The 19,926-nt window shown below is 35.5% G+C and overlaps 1 non-coding gene across 1 annotated transcript; it reads right to left on the bottom strand.

Annotated features, from left to right (window-relative positions):
• Window positions 1–14,446: 14,446 nt before the first annotated feature.
• On the bottom strand, window positions 14,447–14,581 carry LOC142444164 (small nucleolar RNA SNORA2/SNORA34 family). Its single transcript, XR_012783822.1, has one exon. It is a non-coding gene; the product is annotated as a small nucleolar RNA SNORA2/SNORA34 family (small nucleolar RNA).
• Between the last annotated feature and the right edge of the window lie 5,345 nt (window positions 14,582–19,926).

Genomic DNA, 19,926 nt, shown 5'->3' with positions numbered 1-19,926 from the left:
ATGAGCATTTTAAGGGATGTAGATTCTTAAAAGGTGCCCCAAATGGCCAATATGAATATGTTAAATCATCAGAAGATATGAATGCAGACATTGACTATACCCACTGTCACAGAGCACATATTGTAAGCTATAGGCCCAGAATTAAAACCCAGGATAACAATCAACACTTAAAAATATAAATCTATATGATTTTTAATGATATCATAAAGGACTTATTTTTTTACTTTCCTTTATTTTCTCTGAATTTAGAGATTTTTTTCTCAATATTTTGAGCATTTTTTAACATTCACAAATGTTTGGAATGATGGCATCCTATTATTATATCTTCATCAATATGATATTACAGATATACCAAAGCAGTTATGTATTTTTGAAATAAATACTCCATTAAACACTTGCTGAGCTGATACACATTATTTCTCTTTTATAATTAAAAAAATTATGGCCTCAAATAATAAATTCTGGAAATGATTTTAAGTATACTATTAAACCATGTTCTCACTTTGGTTTGTGGTTTTTCCTACATTTTGGTGGCACTGTCGTGTAAATGCTGCATTGATAAGTGAAATGTTGGCGGTTCAAACCAATCAGCAGCATGGTAGAAGAAAGATGAGGCTGTCTGTTCCTGTAGACATTTACTTCTGACACCCTAGTGAGGTTAGCGCTGCATCAGAATTCACTTGATGGTAATAGGTCATGCTATATTTCATAATAATAAAACACTTATGCTTAGGTGATTTGAAGGGCATGACATTAATTTTACTCAATTTGCTCATATTTTTCCATACTATTTTTCTTCCAAATACTTTATTATATTATTGATGTTTAATTTTAAACACTGTAATTATTTTGTTTTATTTTTCTCACAGGTCATTGCATTGCCAAAGTTTTTAAATTTTTACTAAAACTATTCAAATAATATTTTCTATCATATAGATAGTAATGTATATTTATATTTTTGTAAAGTTTATATTATAGTAAACATGCATTTATAATCCTGACAGTTCATTAGAATCAACATTTTGTTTATATATTTTGTATTTAAAATGATATATGCTGTATTGGTTTTGCTTGATTGCATATGAAAAACTATACATATAAATTATTTCCCCAGTAGTTAACCTTTTTGTAATTATTTGTGATTTTAGGATGGTGAGAAAAACCTATTAAAATTTTTAAAACACATTAAATAATTATGGTATCAGCATAAAATGAATAAGCATACAATATTTTTATGAGCCATTTAATTCATCCAGTAGCCCTGTGAGATTTTTCTAACTCTACTTTTTATGGAGAAGAACATCCTGGTTGGTAAAATGGTGTGGAGGGTCAGAGAAAAAGAAGACCTTGAAGGAGATGGATTGACACATGTCTACAACAATGGCCCGAAGCACAGGAACATTTGCAAGGTTGGTGCAGGACTGGTTAGTGCTTCATTCTGTTGTGCACAGGTTCTCCAACATCAACCACCAGTTAGGATTGAACATCAAAGAGGCTGATGATTAGTATGTGGGCATATGAATAAACTGAGAGTTGGTCAAGAAAGAAATAAACCCAGTGCTCACAAAGGACACTGCTAAGACATTTTGCTTCTCTGTAAAGTATGAAAGAATGGATGTGCTGGTTTCATAACTATTATTGGTGCTTTAGTTTTTTTTTTAATTGAAATGATTAATATCAGAGTTCATATTATATTTTATTTTTAAGCCAGAGTAATAGCATATATATGAACTTTATATTTTAAAATGAGTTTTACTAAGCACTTGATTTTTTACTTCCTATATTAACAACCAAAATATTTGATAGGATGTACATATAATATTGTGATGTTCTTTTAAAAAATATATCAGCTTAGATTTTTTGTGTCATTTGTCACATTGTCCCATCAATCTACTTTGTCCTTTTTTTTTCAATGTGGAAATTCTATAGCTGTGTAATGTGTCAGGTAGAATGTATTTTTTCAGGTACAATATTCTTTTTCGTTTTGCTGACATATGCCTTAGTATTTCTTTATTTTGTGCTTTAGTATTGCAAATGGTGCAATACTTACTGTGTTGTTGGTATTGTAAAACATTCTGATATAAGCCTAAATGATTATTGTATAAATTAGAATTGAAATGAGAGGGTAGGATGATTTGTGGATAAAACACTAATGATATGCAATTATTCACTCACAACAGGCACTCATTGTCTTTCTGTATATTCATTCATCATCGAGAATCATCTACATCATAAAACACTCCAGTCTTTCAGTAGTCAAGTAATTTATGGTGCTTAGAATTACATGCATTGGCAGACTACTTTTATAAATTTTAAACAGATGGTTTTATAACAGAGATTTGTATAAAGACAGAGAGCTCATAGAAATAAGTTCTTTATGGTCAAATTGTCTTTCAGTGTATGACTTTCTGCCAACTCAAACATACTGCGTTTATATCTTCCTCAAATTATATTTCACAATTTACAAATGTGTATCTAACTGCTCCAAAGACGACATTGTCTCTGCACGTTGAAAATTGTTGGATTTCTAAAGGAGAGCCTAATTATAAATATCTTTTGCATGGGTTTTCAGAATAATTGATCTATTTTTAATGTGTTTGAAGTTGTTAGGTGCAAGTGAGGCAGGTCTGACTCATATTGACCTGAAATAGAGCAGTAGGAAGCATGACTGGCTCCCAGGATTGCTGTCACGCTGAATCCCATGCTTAGAGCCTCTCTGTGAATCCACCTCATTAAGGGTTTCCCTTTCCTCCTTATGCCAAAGCCACAACCAAATTCAGCTATTGGCTGGCTACCCTTGAGGAATGAACACTTACATCGGTGTGATGGGGAGCAGGGAGGAAGGAAATACTTTGGAGCTATTTTTGAGAATTTTCTTTTAACTACAGAATTTTCCATTTTTGTTAGAATCCTTCATAATGAGCCCCATGATTATCCGGTGACCTTCAAGAAAATCCACCAAGATTACCCACTGGGAATCCCCCAAACACAATCTTAGTAAATTATGAGCTATCTGCCTCTAATTTTATTGACCTGGAAGACACCCCAAGACACCACTCTTTTGCCTTAAAATTCTGAGAGCACCTTACTGAGACAAACATGAGTGTGTTTCTGAGAGAATTTGTCTGCCACCAGCCTTGATCACAGAGGCATGGTTAAACATGTTCTACTTTAAAGAATCCCATGTTCACACGAATTGGAACCCTCGTAGTAATGTTTTAACTTATATTCACAAATATACAAACCCATCATTGTAAAGTCACTATCACTGAGTTAACATGACTCATCGTGACCTTGGCTAGAAATATTAACAGAAGCAGAGTCATCTTTCTTATGCAAAGCAGCTGATGTAATTGGACCACTGACATTAGGATTAGTAATACACTTACCCAACAAAACCAGCACATCTGTGTGTGTGTGCATATGTGCCTGGTGTATCCATCAAACACCAAAGTCTATATAAGCATGTATCTCTTCTATCCATCATATTTGATGGAAAGAAAACACATCAATGAATCTGTTTACTAAGGTATGATTGTGGTAAAATAGACTGAATGCATATGGTATTAAAATTCAAACCAAGTTCTTATGACAAGGAACATTGTCTTATATGTTGAAAACAACATAATATTTACAAAAATACTTCAGAGGGTGATAACTATATGTGTCTGCAGGCAAACCTTCACAACGAAAACAAGACTCACTGAATCCAGCCTGACTCATAGTGATCCCAAAAGACAGGGTTGAACAGCTTCTCTGAGCTTCTGGGACTGTAACTCTTTACAGAGTAGAAATCTTCATCTTTCTCCCGAGGAGCGGATTGTGGTTCCGAAATCCTTACCTTGCAGCCGCCAGAGCTCTTTATGGATTAGTCATCAATCCTAAAATAACCTTATTTCCCTGAACACCAAATTGCTGTTGTTTTTACTCAAATTATAGGTAAAGAAATAGTTGACATCAAATGATTCAGACTCATGGTGACCTTAACATTGCTTAGTCATCTATCATTCTCACACTAGTTAACATCATTGCTTTCAGTGTTGTGGAAACTGTGCCAACCTGTCTCTGGGATAGGATCCATCACAGTTAATGGGCATCTAATTAAAAAATAAAAACAAAAACCATGATATGTCTACCCCCAGAAATGTATCTATTCTGCTGACATTTCCAACAGCATTCTCTTTTGGTCAATAAGACTTCATTGGCTAATATGTAGAGGTAAATCATAAGGCATTTTTTCCTAGTCTGTCTTTTTTGGTAAGTCTTCATTAAGTCGCCTCCTACAGGTAACGCCACTGAATTTGAAATGCCAGTGACATAGGGTTTTGCATCTCACCAACAGAAAGTCTACCAGGTTAAGAAAAAGTGAGAGATAAATGGTGGTTCAATGCAATAATGTCCTTTATTTTGATATTTTAGATTAAGGGATTATAGTTTATTTTATGCATTTACATTTTATAGTATTTTATTCAAATATCACACACACACAGTGCCCTCAAGTGGATTTCAGCCTTCAGCAGCTCTGTGTGGCATGTCCAAGGCTATAGATATTTACAAGAGCACATAGCTTTATCTTTTACCGATTGAGCGTTGATATATTTAAAATGCCAATCTTGTGGTTAGCAGCTCAACACTTAGTTTACATAAATCATCATAAACAGTATAGTCCCAAACTACTTGATGAGCATTTGCATACACGAACCTCTGTCACTCAAAGTTCTAAGAAATGAAGACATGAGTTGTGGCTTCTGCAAGCTTTAGCTAGGGAAGATTCTGAATCGATTGTATGAAATATATGATGACTTTATTTGTCAGGACTAGATATACGCAAATTTCAGAGCTATTTGTTTTGAAAAGAAAAGAGAAACATATTTAGATACACTCACAATTAGAGTGCTTCCACATATACTTATGGAAGCCAGAGTACATATGTGAGATACACACACACACACACACACACACACACACACACACACACGTATCTTCCAAATATATGTTTGCAATATAACTTTCTCTCTATCAACTCTCACTGCCAGTAAATTTATTTTGAATCATTGTGAACTGCCCTGTGAGTCTCCGGTCCTGTAAATATTTGTAAGAACAGTCAACCTCACCGTTCTCCTACAGAAAATTGGTGGTTGCCAATGTTGAACTTGTGGTAGCAACCACAAGTATAACTCACTGTGCCGCCAGGTTACGATCCCTCTGCACGACATAATCCTTAGTTTCAAACACACCCCAGTTGTGCTATGTATTAGGCATTGCCCTGCTGACCACAAGGTTGGTGGCTCATATTTATCAATCTTTCTCCAAGGGAGAGATAAACCTGTCATTCTGTAAATGTATATATTCTTGGAAACACTATGTAGGGTCACTTTATAGGAATCACCATCTAGTTGATTCTGATTCATAGCAACATTATGTAAGATTTCTGAGACTGTAATCCTGATGGGATCAGATAGCCTGATCTTGTACCCATTTGAATCAGACAGCTGTCCAACTGGCAGCACTACCAGACATTTAGGGAATTCATAATATTGGACCATATAGATGAACAAAGGAAAATATGTGCAAATAAGTACATACTTGGAACTTTTCACTTTATCTAATGTGAGAATAATATTCATAAAAACTGACAAATAAATAAAATTTGATTAGTATACATGCCAAGGTACTATTTTAGAGTTCATTGGATCATGCAAATAATTAACAGGCTTGAATTCTAACCAAAAGATTGGAGACTCAATCCAACCAGAAACACCTCATAAGAAAGGCCTTGTCCAATTATCTACAGATGGGCATTGGGTCTCCACTCCATGCTGCTCCCCATCCAATTCACACTGGGGATGACTTTGTTCTGGGTCTTAGATGCCTGATACCTTATCCCATTGACACCTCATGATCACACAGGCTGGTGTGTTTCTTCCATGTGGGCTTTCTTGCTTCTCAGCTAGATGGCTACTTGTTTATCTTCAAGTCTTTAAGACCCCAGATGCTATATTTTTTGATAGTTGGGCACCATCATTTTTCTTTACCACTTTTGAATATGCACCCTTTCTGTCTTCAGCGATCATGTTGGGAAGGTGAGCATCACGTAATGCCAGATTGTTAGAACAGACTGTTCTAATGTTAAGGGAGTACTTGAGTTGAGGCCTATCTGTAGACCATTGGACATCCCCTCACAGAGGGGCCAAAGGAAAGAGATGAGCCAGTTAGAGTGCAGTATAGTGCCGGTGAAAAACACAACTTTCCTGTAGTTCTTTGTTGCCTCCTTACCCCCTACTATCCTGACCTCAATTCTACCTTGCAAATTGGATTAGACCAGAACGTGCACACTGCTACAGATTAAGAGCCCACAACACAGGGGATCCAGGATAGATAAACCCCTCAGGGCCAAGAATGAGAGTAGAAATACCAGGAGGGTGGGGGGAGAATGGGGGAATTGATTACAAAGATCAACCTATACTCCCCTCCCAGCGGGACAAACAACAGAAAAGAGGGTGAGGAGTGATGGAGGAGGATGTAGCTATGAAAATAACTTATCAATGTTTCATTAGGGAGGGAGGGTGGTGAAAGGAGTGGGAAGAAATGGGAGCTGATATCAGGGGCTCAAGTGGAAAGAGAATGCTTTGAAAATGATGATGGCAGCATATGTGCAAATGTGCTCGACACGCTGGATGAATGTATGGATTGTGATAAGAGATGAAAGATCCCCCAATAAATGTATTTAATAAGAAATAAAGGCCTGTATATACTTTAACAACATAAGCCATTGAAAACCTTATGCATAAGTAGAATATTACTCTGACATAACAAGTATGTGAGGTCCCCATGAATCAACTTGAAGGCAAATGTTTATATTTTAAATTTTAAATAAAATTATCAGAACCTTCTGATAATGATTTATAGCATAATAAAAAGCTATAAAAATAAATTTTGGTTCACAGATTATATTGAGATCATCGTCTTTCAAAAATCCTTCAGAAAAGTATAGGAGTGTGGCATCTCTCCAGTTATAGAACAGAAGAGACTTGAGCTTCATAAACATTTCTTGGCTATTATCTTTACAGAGAATCTCTTGTGGTTCAGTCCACCAGCAACTACAAAGGAGAAATTGACTGCCTGTTCCCATAAAATATACCTTTTTACAAACTCTGTAGGGAATTTATACTCTGTCCTATAGGGTTTTTATGACTCAGAATCCACTCAAAGGTAATGATAATTCTTTGAAGAAGTGACAGGTGCTGTCATAGGTGGGTTAAAACCATGGATTTAGCTATTATTAGTAGAGAGTAAGTCATTTGTACCAATCAGTGCACTTTTTCTACTATAACAGTAGCTAAGTTTTAAATTATACACATTGCATTATAGAGATCTATTACAATTAATAAAAGTATATAAATTAAATATATTATGACATAAACATATATATTAGCAGAAAGCATGCTATTAGCCTTTTCTTTAAAAAAAAAACAAGCAATGTAAAGAACTCAGAGAAGTAGGCCACCTTCTAAGCACAAGGAATTGCACATAGTAGAACTTTAACCAGCACAGCATTTCATTCAAATAGACTGCTTCAAGACTTCATTTAAAATTATCAGGGGCACATTATCTGGGTACACAACAAGAAGCAATTATTGGTTTAATTAGCCTGCATTCACCACATCGCCCTCTTTCTCTTTGTTCGATTGCCAGGCAATTTTCTACAATCATTAAGCAAGGGAACTATAATTCCACAATGACCTAATCTGCAGCTCCTTGTTATCACACTGGAATATTTTAAAGTTATTTATGACTGTCCTCAATAAGAACTAAGCCCATGGGGGCAAAAAACACTCTCAGCTTTAAAAAAAATCAATATTCATTGTCATATTCTAACTCTCAATTGTATTTAATAATCCTCTATATATTATTTTGGAAAAGTATCTGCCATGAAATTAGGTTTAAATAATTGGTTGAAAGAGAACATGCATGATCTATTCAACAAGAAATTGACATTTTTTCACAAGTGTACTAATATAAGAATGGAAAATCAAACTAAATTTTTAAAAGTAAAAATAAAAGATAAAACATAATATTAATTATAATAAAATATAAACACTGTAAAATGATCAAACTTTTTCAGCTGCTTAAAATGAAATCTTGATCACAAAGTTAACTGTTCACTTGGATGAATTCCCCAAATTAGAATCTTAATGATAATTTCATAGACTGCAGTGGAAAAAAAAGTAGATTTAAAAGGGAAGAAAATGTTTCCTGTATGAGTACTCACAGAATACACATATCTCTGTGGTACAGGGACACTCAATAGACAATCTAGAGACAACAAAATTATATTGTATATTGAATATTTAATATAACAGAGATCAGGACAAGCTTGTTCTGCAGTAAAGAATGCTGAACGATGACCAAAATCCATAATTCTACCTAATTATTCCTCATGTTTTATGAATATTTTTGCAAAGTTTTCCAGCATATAGAAAGAACAGTGCTTCTAGAATCCCATGATGACATAAGTGTACCACTCTCGCTGCATTCATTTAGTAAAAGGTTGCAACATTTCTCTTTTGTACACAACCCTGTAGATTAGTAAGTTTTTCTTGTCCACTGTCCCAAACTAACAAGACTTATTAGACAAAATTCTGATAGACCTTTGCCATTCCTCTCTGAATCTGAAACTATAGTTTAAGGTATAAGATCATTTAGCATCCTCTTTACAAGAGTAAAACAATTAGCAACATACTTATATCAACTGCATTTATTGATTTTAAAGAACGGTAAACAGAAAAGTGATAAAGATAGGCAATTAATACAGTCCCAAAGGAAGTGTAAATTTTATTAAAATATGTAAATAAATTATATTCAATAAATAAAATATATGTTGGGTTCTAAATTATGCATAAATTATATTCTGAAACATGTTTTAACATGTGATAAGTGGATGATGGCGACCCATTGTTTCAGTAATATACTTGTTTTCGTCTTGTTACAGTACCACTGGTTGGTCAGGGAGGACATTCAATACAAACTGTCTTCTCAGGGAAAATGAAGGAGAAAGGACCAAGGAGAAAATGATGATGAAGGTTTGCTTTAAAATTGAAAATGGTTAATCCTGCTACATTTTCTCAAAGGAGACAGGATGATCACAGGGGCTTCTTAAGAATAATTTTTTAAAAGAAAGAAAAAATGAGAACTGTATTAGTTAGAACAAGACAAAAAAAAGTTAAGCTATGTAGAGATTTTTTTTCTTTCCATCATGAATATGCATTTACTCATTCTTCAAAGGTACAAAGAGCTACACTACATCAAATTTGTTGGTAAACTTTATTCCATTCACCTTAAAGCACTTATCTTGTCCTTTCAGATTTTTTCTTCCCCAAACTCAAAGAAAATTTAAAATAAAAATAATTCAAGTCCTTAAAGAATGCCAAAATTTTCTATTTGACAGGGTGTGAAACATAGAACAACTAGTTACTGGGAGCTAGGTGGAGACTTGGAAGTTTATAGTCAAGAAGGAGGGTATGTCAAGAAACGTCAACTTCACATTTTGATAGTTTGCTTTATAAAAGTTTATATGATATTTTTTCAGCAATGCTTTTTGTATTTATTTATTTAAATAGTTTTATTGGTATGTAGTTCACATGTCATATAATTTTATCATTCGATCATGTTGAGATTTGTACAATCATAATCACAATCAATTTCAGAACATTTGTCACTTGTTCCAATTGTTGATAGCTCCCCATTTTCCACCATACTACCCTGGTATGGCCCTAGGTAATTAGTAAGCCAAAATGTAGTTCACCTAGCCTGGATTTCATATACAAGCAAACATACAGAACACAAATAAACAGCAACACCAAAAACCCAACAACAGAGACCCAAACCCAGAATACTTCAGTTGAGGTTTTAGGTGACTTGAATGACTTACCCTTGTTTACAGCTTGACACACTGGCTACAACACAAAGGGGCTGAAACATAAGAATTATAATGAGGAAGTCATTGCCGGATCTATTTCCTTTTGTTGTACATAGAGTTGTTATGAGTTGAAAATAAGTGACACATGAGTTATAAATGAATTGGCAAATCATATGTATATATGTGGCTCACACACAAAACACATCACATCCATACATGCATGTTTTACTGAGATAGCTTCTCTGTAGCTGTCAACTGACCAAACAGCCATGTTGAAACACTTTTTGTTTGGCATAAACCCATGCACCGATGGATAGGTAGCATAATAACTATACTTGTTAAGTTATCCTCATGTGGTGTGTCTGTGTGTGTGCACCTTCATGTGTGGCTTTCTAATTTACTGATTGACACCCATAATTTATTGTGACAAAATATATTAAATCACATCCATTTGGAAAAACATTTGGCTTTTTATCTAACTTTGAGGCTCAAATGCAATCAATTATTTAAAAAGATTGTTTAATAATTAGCAATGGTAATGCAATCCTTAAATTATTGGAGTGAATTTATAATATTTTAATTAAAAGTATATCATTACATTAAGGAGCTCTGGTTGAGTGCCGTGATAGGTGTTGGGTTGCTAACTGCAATGCCTATGGTTCAAATTCACCAACGCTCCTGGAATAAAGATAAGGCTGTCTGCTCTTTGAAAATAACTATCTTGGAAGCATACTAAGAGACAGTATATAAGCAAAGACCAATGTTATATAAGGAAGAAATGCACACTACCCTGAAGGCACTGGTCAAAAACAAAACTTCAGAAAATGACAGGTCACAAATTGAAATATTTCAGCAAGCTGATAAAGCCCTGGAAGGACTCATTCATCTCTAAAAATGCATTGAGATGATATAGTTAGCCAACACACAGGAAGCTCTTCATATTTGTGCCCATTGTAAAGAAAGGTGGCCCAATAGAATGCAGATATTATAGATAGATGTCACATGTAAGCAAAATCTTGCTGAACACAATACCACAAATGTAGCACTTTATTAGCAGAGAGCTACCCGAAATGCAAGCTGGATTCAAAAGAAGGCAGGGACAACAGAAGATCTTTGCTAAAGATGAATCATGACTGAAAACAGAGAATACCAGAAAGATAAGATATTCTATAGACTATACAAATGCATGTGACTATGTAGATCATAGCAAATTACGGATGACGTTAAGAAAAATGGGAATCACAAAACACTTCCTCGTATTACTGGGGAACTTACACATGAGCCAAAAGAGAGTCTTTCAAAGAGAACAACGGGATAAAAAAAAGGAATTTAAAAAAAAGTTGTTCATCAGGAATTTATCCTCTCATCATGCGTATTCTATCTGCATACAGAACAAGTCCTCTGCAGATATGGATTATGGAAAGAAAAGCATGGCATCAGGGTGAGAAAATGACTTCTTAACAATTTACCACACGCAGACAGCACCAACTTTCTTGTAGAAGCAAGGACGATTTGAAACATTTGCTGATCCCTAACAACGGCTGAAACCTTCAGGATGGATTACAACTCAGTATAAAGAAAACCGAAATCTCTACAACAAGATCAATATAACATCATGACAAATTGAGTAAAAACTGATGTTGCAAAGTACTTTATCTGCTTGGCTCCAAAATCAATATGTATGGAAGCATAAATCAAGAAATCAAATGATGTATTGCAGTAGGCAAATTTAGTGCACAACACTTCTTTAATATCACCAAGGTATGGTGTTTTCAGGAGCTTCATAAATACATGGTACTCCCCACCTCATCACTGGTCCTGAAGGGCTCATCTGTCCTGGATTCCATTGTGTTTCCAGTTCCTACCTGAACCAAAAGGGGGAACGAATTACAAGGATATACATATATCCTTCTCCCTGGGAGACGAACACCTAAAAAATGGGTGAAGGGAGATGCCGGATAGTGTAAGAAATGACAAGATAATAATAATTCATAAATTATCAAGTGTTGATGAGGGATGGGGTGGTGGGAAGGGAGAATAAAAAATGAGGAGCTGATACCAAGGGCTCAATTAGAAAGCAAATGTTTTGAGAATGATGAGGGCAACAAATGTACAAATGTGCTTGACACAATTGATGTATGTATGGATTGTAATAAGAGTTGTATGGGCCCCCAATAAAATTATTTTTAAAAGGTAAATAAATAAATACACAGTATTTTCATAAAAGCACTTATATGTGAAATTTAAACCAACAAAAGAAGGACTGAGGAGAATTGATACACTTGAATTGTAATTGCTGTTTCAAGATATCAAAAGCACAATGGACTACCACAAGAACAAATAAATCTGGCTTGGAAGAGGTACAAACAGAATGTTCCTTAGAAGTGAAGATGGGGAGACTTTGTCTCAGGTTATTTTGGACATGTAGGCCGAAGAGACCAATGACCATAAAAGGATGCCTTGCTTGGCACATTAGAAGGTCAGATAAAATGAGGAAGACTACCACAGGGAAAACACACAGTAGTAGCCAGGAGTTCCAACAAACAATGGTTCTAAGGATGCAGAAGGCTCTGCAGTGTTTTGTTCTGTAACACATGCGATAGGTATGAACTGGAACCAAATCAACATTATCTAAGAACAAGAGTAAAAATTAATATGATGACTTAGGGTTTCAGTTTCCTTGGGGTTTAATTACTACACTATTACAACTTAGACATCACCGCTTCCTACTTTGGACCTTAACAAACATTAAATGCTCTTGAAAATAAATTGCTAAATTATGTCTGTGAATACTATATTATATGTAGCCAGGATTTTAAATTATGAGTATATTGTATGGATTAATGTAATAAAATATGTAGCCAGGATTTTAAATTATGAGTACATTGTATGGATTGATGTAATAATGTAATAATATAATTATTAATCACCAAGTAATTATTTATTAATGATTTCATTTTAAATAATAATTATTAAAGTTCATTTTAAAGCTTAAAATGTACTAATATGGAATTGGATTTATTTTTCTTTCCTTATCTTCATAACAACAATATTTATGATTGCTTTTTCATTTTGCTGAAGATAATTCAAAAACAGTTGCATCAGTCCATCAACAAGGATTGAGAGGAGGACATGGAAGAAATTCAATCTGGGTCAGAGGAGGACCTGGACGGAGGGAGCTCTGCTGAAGTAGGGTGGGTCTTGGCTGAAAACAGAGGATATCAGAAAAATATTTACTTGTGTTTTATTGATTATGCAAATGCTGTAAATTTGGTGAATCATAGTAAAATGTGCATAAAATTGGGAATGGTCATTTCAGTAGATTTAAATGTACTTGAAAGTGGGACAATGAATAAGAAGAGTGCAGAAAAGTTGATGCATTTGAATTATGGTATTGTCAAAGTATATTGAAAGTACCCTGGACTGCCAGGTAAACGCAAACACATCAGTGTTGAAAGAAGTACAGCTAGCATCCTCCTTAGAAGAAAGAATGGCGAGACCTATCTCATGTACTTTGAATAGGCTGGAAAGGACATCAGGCTTGGGAAAGCAGAAAGTCGGGGAAAATGAAGAAACTGTTTGGTGAGATGGGCGGATATGGTTGCTGCATCCGTGAGCACAAATGCTCCCACATTGGTGAGGATGGCCCAGGAGCAGGCAGTCTTTAACGTTGTTGTACATAGGGTGTTGCGAATCAGAAATGTTTCAAAAGCCCATAACAGCCACAGTGTCATTTATAATTTTATCATTTCAGTAGATATGAGAAATTTAGGAGTATAGGGTTTTTGTTGTATCTGCATTTGGATGTGTGTCTTACTTGTAATCCTTTGATCAGTAATGGGGTAAGGAATTTGTCCTTCTAGTTCTGTCATCTTATTCCAATTTCTCTTTGGTAAAATTTATTTCTCTCTCTTTTTTTCCTTATCTTCCATCATTTCTTTGTTTTCCTTCTTACTCACGTTCCTCTCTCATCTCTTGTAAGACAGGATTTCTTTGCTATTATCATTCCTTCCCCGCCCTTATTTTCATAAAGTGTGCATTTCAATGAATATATTTTAAGTGTCATTCTTATTTTTTTATTCAGATGTTAGGTAAATGTCTACTGTCACTTAGTGTTAAAAGATATGGAGAATTAAATAAGAGAAATTGTTTTTTATTGTAACCAAAGGTATAAAGAGCACTTTTTTTGGTGTGATACATGAAAATAATAATTTATAATCTATCGAGGGATCATGAGGGGGCCAGGGGGAAAAAAAGGAGCCAATACCAAGGGTTTAATAGAAAGTACCATGTATATACTCAAGTATAAGCCAACCCGAATATTAGCCAAGGCACCTAATTTTACAAAACTGCATTAAAAATGTGCTGAAAAACTCAGCTGATACTCGAGTATATACGATAACTGTCTAGAAAAGGATGGCAACATATACCTGACACAGTTGATGTATGGATTGTAGTAAGCATTGCGAGAGCTCTCAATAACATGATTTAAAAATTAAACAAACAAAAAGGCATTTATTCTATAGACTATGTTTCTTCCAACTGAACTGGCCACTCCCCTCTGGGGTACGGAATAGCCCACAGACCATAGGAAGACATGGCTCTTGGCTCCTGTTTGAAATCAAAAGCTACTGCAAACCATTGGTCTTGATTCAGGGCCTAAAAAGAGCACTTTTATAAATATAATTTATTTATGAATTTAGCATTTAAGATATTCAAATCATCCTCTCTAATATGAAGTCTCTATTATATGAATATTGACAATGAACCAATAAACTGATAACTGTGCATATGTAAATTACCTGCACATGGCAGATGGTTAATAAATGAAATTTTTTCTGTTCATGTTTATAATATTACATTTTATTGTTTTCCCAATAGAGAGTTAAGATTTGTATGCTAAAGATGAGCTTTACTCTATATATTTTTAACAAACACATTTTATTATCTTTATTTACTGTAGTGAATAAAAAACTCATACAAAGAAAATGAGATTTTGGAACAACTATGATATTTCATAAGGACAATAGCTAAACCAAAGTTATAATGATTTTTAAAATATGAAATCCAATAATCTTCTATAAAATACACTGCAGTTCCAAATACATGAAAAATATTGGACAATGTTAATTGTAGTATAATTCTTTTCATTGTACTATTTGAAGTTTTCTTTAGCACATATTTCGACTAGGTTTCTGAGTTGTAGATATTGTCTGATATACAGAATATATTCTATTCAATGTTGAACACTGCAGAGAATCTTAAACGGATAAAAAGGAAGAATTAAGTGAAAATGAATGCCTTGAGAGACAAAACTATTAAATTTGCAAATATATAGGGGTATCACATGAATAGGGAGGAGAACAGAAACAACACATTAAACTCTGCCCCCATCCGATGTCTTCTCATAGCAGCCTCTTTGGGACAGCATGGAGCTGCCTCTGTGAGTTTTGGGGGCTGTAACTGAAGTAGGAAGCCTCCTGAGACAGTTAAAATGTATTGTGCCAACCTGGCCGATAAACACATGTGGGGTTAATTGAAGGGCGGAGGGATAGATGGCTCAGTGAGCCCTGCCTTTCTAGTTCTCGGGTCTCTGGCTTTGTGATGGTCGCACCAGGGCGCAGCTGCTTTAGCCTGTTCCCTACTTCAGTTGGCAAGGCTCACATCCCAGAGGAGAAGCTACATGGACCTACCCCAATGCAGCCCTGGGTGCTGGAGCAGCCGTGTGGAGGCCCCTGCCAGCGCTGAGATGCTTACACTTTCACTGACTCGCCTTTCCTCCTGCAGTAGGCATCATTGTATGTGTTTTGGAAGATGGAGGAGGACTTTGTGGATTGGTGTTGGACATATGGGTTAATGTTGGACTTGTGGGCTTGAAAGCACTTGCTGAGATGTTTTCTTGATGTGCATTTAACCTTTATATAAAACTCTTTTATACACGAGTTTCTGTGGAATTGTTTCTCTAATGTACCCAGACTAACACACCTCCCTCTCTCCCAAAGAGTGTCTGCTGGTTTCCAATGATGATTGGATCTCTGCCAAATGCAAACCATTGTGCCACCAGAGTTTGTAGGGAAGAAAACAGAGTTTCCAAGTCAGGAAAATACTAAGAATAGCAGATCTGTTTTCCACGTCCTTGGGAATATTAGTTTTCTTTACCTTACTTTCAAGTTTACATGACAAACCAGTTGCCTACAGCATGGAGTTTTACATCTTACTGGTCCTGATTATGAAAATAGAATTGTGGATAGAATTTTAAGGAGATGCAATGTGTCAACATTGGATAAAGGTATGTTTCCACTGAACAGTATGCTCAGGTCTTGAAACATGATATCCTCTGATTAAGAAACCTTGATTGAGATATTTTAGTCTATATGACATTGGGATACAAATGATTAAGAGACAGGAGCACAGACCAATATGGCTTAGAGGAATTTAATGTCATTACAAATAAATGCTATAAAACAGGGATGTCAAATTCAATTCCAACGCGGGCCATTTGGTGCAACAGGCAAGATTCATGAGGGCCACATCACATTTACAAATTTTTTGGGTTTTTTTTGTTGTTGTTGTTTTTGTTTTTTGTTTGTTTTAAACGTTTTATTAGGGGCTCATACAACTCTTATCACAGTCCATACATATACATACATCAATTGTATAAAGCACATCTGTACATTCTTTGCCCTAATCATTTTCTTTTCTTTCTTTTTTTTCCTTTCTTTTTTTACATTTTATTAGGGACTCATACAACTCTTATCACAATCCATACATATACATACATCAATTGTATAAAGCACATCCATATATTCCCCGCCCCAATCATTCTCAAAGCATTTGCTCTCCACTTAAGCTCTTTGCATCTTTAATTTTGTTAAACTTATATTTTGAAGTGAGGATTCAGGAATATGGATAGGATAATTAAAATACTATATAAGTGCTTTTATTAAGATATGTTTTATTTAATGTATTTATACAACTAAAATTATTCTTTTTTACCTGAAACCGGCCAGCACTTTCCTCTGACTAGTTTTTACTTACCACTTAGGAAAATATAACAAAGTGACTAATAAAAAACAGAAAATGTTGGAAAACTGACAATCAAAATGGCTTCCCTCTAAAAATGTTAACTAACGCTGCCGCTAGGTATGATTCATAACAGCACAACCCAGAGTGCCCCTTTTAACCTTTTAACTGTTAGGATCTGTTTACATTATGTGACATGGAGAGTGGCAGACATATCACTTCCAAACGTCGCCAGAACTAAGTCAGCACCTTTATACATGTCCACAGGCCCCCAGGAAAGGCACTGGGCCACGTGGAGACTCGTCTTCAGCAGTTAGAGTCAACGAGGGATTTGTGTGTGCTACTATTATCTTCCTCACAATTTTTTTTCTATTTTCATTTTATTTCAGAGCATCGTGGGACACAACAATTACCTTGGGGGCCGTATTCGGCCCATGGGCTGCCAGTTTGACACCCCTGTTATAAAATATTGAAACCAAGAATGTTATTTTGAGGACTAAGGTACCCTGATCCAAGCCATGGTATTTTTAAAATCATTTTATTGTGGACTCATACAAGTCTTATCACAATCCATACAGATATACATTGTGTCAAGCACACCTGTACATTTGTTAACATCATCATTCTCAAAACATTTGCTTTCTACTTGAGCCCTTGATATCAGCTCTCATTTTTCTGGCTCCCTCCCTATCTGCCCCTCCCTCATGAAGTCTTGATAATTTATAAATTATTATTATTTTGTCATATCTTACACTGTCCAATGTCTCCCTTCACCCAATTTTCTATTGTCCATCCCCCAGGGAGGAGGTTATATGTAGAATCTTGTAATTGGTTCTCCCTTTCTGCCCCACCTTCCCTCCACCCTCCCAGTATCACTACTCATACCGCTGGCCCTGAAGGTATCATCTGACCTGGATTCCCTGTGTATCCAGCTCCTATCTGTACCAGTGTACATCCTCTGGTCTAGCCAGATTTGTAAGGTAGAATAGGGATCATGATAGTGGGTGGGGGTAGGGAGGGAGAGGAAGAATTTAAGAACTGGAGGAAAGTTTTGTTTCATCCTTGCTACCCTGAACCCTGACAGGCTTGTCTTCTCCCCGTGACCTTTCTGTAAGGGGTGTACAGTTGCCTATAGATGATCTTAGCGTGTCCACTCTGCACTCACCTTCTTTTATAATGATATGATTTTTTATTCTTTTATACCTGATACCTGATTCCTTTGACACCTTGTGGTCACACAGGCTGGTGTGATTCTTCCATGTGGGCTTTGTTGCTTCTGAGCTAGATTGCCACTTGCTTATCTTCAAGCCTTTAAGATCCCAGACACTGTATCCTTTGATAGCCACTCACCATCAGCTTTCTTCACCACATTTGGTTAAGCACACATTTGTCTTCAGTGACCATATCGGGAAGGTGGGCACCCAATGATATGATTTTTTTGTTCTTTGATGCCTGGTCCCTTCTACACCTTGTCGTCACACAGGAATGTAAGCTTCTTCCATGTGGGTTTTGTTTCTTCTTAGCTAGGTGGCTGCTTGTTTATCTGCAAGCCTTTAGGAACCCAGACACTATATCTTATGATAGCCACTCACCATCACCTTTCTGCACCACATTTGCTTATGCACACATTTGTCTTCAGCGATTGTGTTGGGAAGGTGTGCATCATGGAATGCCAGTTTAATAGAACAAAGTGTTCTTGCATTGAGTAAGTACTTGAGTGGAAGTTCAATGTCCATCTGATGCCTTAAGACTAAATACTGCTGCCTTAATACTAAACCTAAATATATGCATGTGGGTCTATTTCCCCATAATCCTATATTTTAATGATATAATATGCATGTGAAATTTGAATATTGATTAAGAATCAGTGAATTGGACTGCATTTGACTCATTGCTTCAAGATACGCTATCATGATGCTGGTGCAGAATGTTGAAATTACTATGGAGTGCCAAAAGAGCAAGCAAATCTGTCTTGCAAGGAATATAACCAGGATGTTCCTTAAATACAAAGATGGGAGACTTTGGCTAACAAAATTTAGAGAAGAGAGATCGGTCTTTGGAAGGACATCAGATTTAGTTAAACAGAGGGACTGCAACAAAGAGGAAGGCCTTCAACAAGATGGGTTGATAGAGTGGTTATAATAATGGGTTCAAACATAAGAACTAGTATGAGCATGGGGCAAAACAGGGTAGTGTTGAGTTATGTTGATTACAGGATTTTTATGAGTGCAACCTGACACAATGGTACCTAACAACATCAGCTCCTTTGAGATGATGCAAAGTATGAATTAAAATAACTTTGGTTCATATGTCCATATTTTAAAATATCTTTCTAAATCTTATTAAAATATGCTGAGTCTTTTCTGTGGAGTCACTGAGAGTCAAGTGAAGCATTGGGCACTGTTAGAAATCAAATATTAGAAACCACCTTTATCATGCATTCAAACAAACAAACAAACAAACAAAAGCCTCACTGCCATAGAGTTAATTCCAACTCAAAACAATTCTCTAGGACAGGGTAGAACTGCTCTTTTGGGTTTCTGAGACTCCAAATCTTCAGCCGCAGCTTCTCTGAAGAGGCTGTTGGGTTTGAACTACAAACCTTGTTATTAGCAGCTCAGTGTATCACCCACTAAGCCACCAGGGTCCTTTATCATGCACTAGATATGGTAAAATAGAAAGTTATATCTTCCATGCTTCAATGTTTACATATTTCAACTATAGGTAAAAAACATTCTAAAAGTGATAAATATTTTATCCAAGAGACTGCATGACACTATTTGGCTTCTTAGAAATCAGTTTTCACAGTCTCCATAAATCATTAAAATCTTATTATTAAGTTAGTCACCATATATACCATATACAAAATTAGGTAGCTGCTATACATATTTTTGCAAACTTGAAATGATTTCATCTGTTATTTTTCAGTTAAATGTATTCTTCTTGGCCATAAACCAGCCTGCTATCTTTTAAAACAAAATCAT

This window comes from Tenrec ecaudatus, chromosome 3 (assembly GCF_050624435.1).
Source record: "Tenrec ecaudatus isolate mTenEca1 chromosome 3, mTenEca1.hap1, whole genome shotgun sequence".
NCBI lineage: Eukaryota > Metazoa > Chordata > Mammalia > Afrosoricida > Tenrecidae > Tenrec > Tenrec ecaudatus.
This window is presented reverse-complemented; position numbering and strand designations above follow the sequence as displayed.